The following is a 416-nucleotide window of genomic DNA, read 5'->3' on the forward strand; positions in this document are numbered from 1 at the left end:
GATTGGCTCAAGACACAATCCAATCTTGTAGATTCAGTCCTGCCTCATTAGCAGAACTGCCATCTGTGCCACCTCATTAGCATCATAGAGGTAGGATTTACAACACATAGGAAAATCATATCAGAAGAAAAATGGTGGGTAATCACACAATACTGGGAATCATGGCCTAACCAAATTGATACACACATTTTTGGGGGACACAATTAGATCCATGACACATGTCAGGAATGAAAACCATAAAAACAAAACTCATTGCCTTTGAGTCAATTCCAACTCATAATGACCCTATATGACAGAGAAGAACTTCCCCATATGGTTTCCAAGGAGCAGCTGGTGGATTTGAACTGCCAACCTTTTTAGGTTAGCAGCCATAGCACTTAGCCACTACTCCACCAGAGCTCCTAGAGATGAAAGAT

Source organism: Trichechus manatus, unplaced genomic scaffold (assembly GCF_000243295.1).
Source record: "Trichechus manatus latirostris isolate Lorelei unplaced genomic scaffold, TriManLat1.0 scaffold00347, whole genome shotgun sequence".
Classification (NCBI taxonomy): domain Eukaryota; kingdom Metazoa; phylum Chordata; class Mammalia; order Sirenia; family Trichechidae; genus Trichechus; species Trichechus manatus.